General features: G+C 44.7%; 1 protein-coding gene across 1 annotated transcript in view; it reads right to left on the reverse strand.

Moving 5' to 3' along the window:
• The window catches only part of LOC106805687 (zinc finger C2HC domain-containing protein CBG14627-like), a 7,430-nt gene that overhangs the window by 3,080 nt on the left and 2,949 nt on the right, over window positions 1–1,401 (reverse strand). The window lies entirely within an intron of this gene.

Raw genomic sequence — 1,401 nt, forward strand, 5'->3', positions numbered from 1 at the left:
TATATGGGCTTTTTATTGCTCAGAATGCAGGAATCAAAAATCAAAAAACCCCGAACCCCCTAGATTGGCTTTGCGCCTACGGCGCTTGCACTGGATGCGCCCGGCACTAAAAAATCCTGGGCAGAACCCTGTATTGGGATACGACACTGGGAGGCTGCATGACTATAGAGGGTGCTGCCAGCTAAGGCTAACTCTTGGCTTCACGTATGAACACTCTCGGTTAGAGCGAACGCTGTCAAGGCTGATCGCAACCAATGTTAACGTTATTCTACTACTGCCTACACGTTACGACTAACGCTAGGGATAGGGTTGGGCTTATGGTCAGGGTTAGGATAAGGGTTAGGGTCAGTGGCAGGGTAAGGGGTAGGGTCAGGGTCAGGGTTAAAGTTAGGGTTAGTGGTAGGGTCAGTGGTAGGGTCAGGGTTAGCATTTAAGGTTGGGATTAGGGTTAGGATTAGGATTAAGGTTAGGGTTAGGTTTCGGGCTAGGATTAGGGTTTAGGGTTAGAGGTAAACAGAGGTTAAATTTCAAATAACACCAACGTTAGCTCTAGTCACGGAATTGTATACTCGACCCACATCCTCTCATGTGACGACCCCATTTACGACGATCACAATAAGTGAACAGTCTTTGATAGGTGTAAACCAATACCCCCAAAAGCACGTGTTAGCCATTACCATGTCAGTGCATGCATTAACAACTAGTCATTACACAATCATGCAGTACACGTGCACGGAAGCCCACAGATCACATAATGACTGCTCTCTCTCTCTGTGAGATCACCCGCATCACCACCACATCCAGCAGTAGGCGGTAGTTGTAGATAATAATCATTAGACGATAATTGCATTGTTCTTTAATCTAATTAGCCACAGAGTGTGACAGCCAGCATTGCCGCCACGCTGTAACTTCACCCTGCTTACAATGTCCAGGCTGTGTAGTGCTCTATGCAGCCGGCTGAAAGGTGCGATAGGATATGTTTACTAGGCACTTCTAATTTTAACATATATTTTAAATTTAATTAGGGTCAGGGTTGGGTTAGGGTTAGGGTTAGGGCACTTTTTAGGGTTTTTGCATCATTCTTTAATATATCGTAAAATATGTTAAAATTAGAAGTGCCTAGTAAACATATCCTATCGCACCTTTCAGCCGGCTGCGTGCTCTATATCGTAACGTCTCTGTTTTAGAGTGCTTAGATTTTCGGAAAATACGAATCACGCGATAGTGTTCTAAGGTTGGTTACCAAACAACATACGCAAACAGAGCGAGACTTGTGCGTTTACTTGCACTGTACTACATGCGACGCACTGTAGTCGGGTTGCTTAGCTATAGGACGTAATGAGAAGTAAATAATTAAAGAGACTACAAACAGACGACTAGCGGTAGACTAGTGCAGAACTC

This window comes from Priapulus caudatus, unplaced genomic scaffold, assembly GCF_000485595.1.
Source record: "Priapulus caudatus unplaced genomic scaffold, Priapulus_caudatus-5.0.1 Scaffold124, whole genome shotgun sequence".
In the NCBI taxonomy this organism is placed as follows: domain Eukaryota; kingdom Metazoa; phylum Priapulida; class Priapulimorpha; order Priapulimorphida; family Priapulidae; genus Priapulus; species Priapulus caudatus.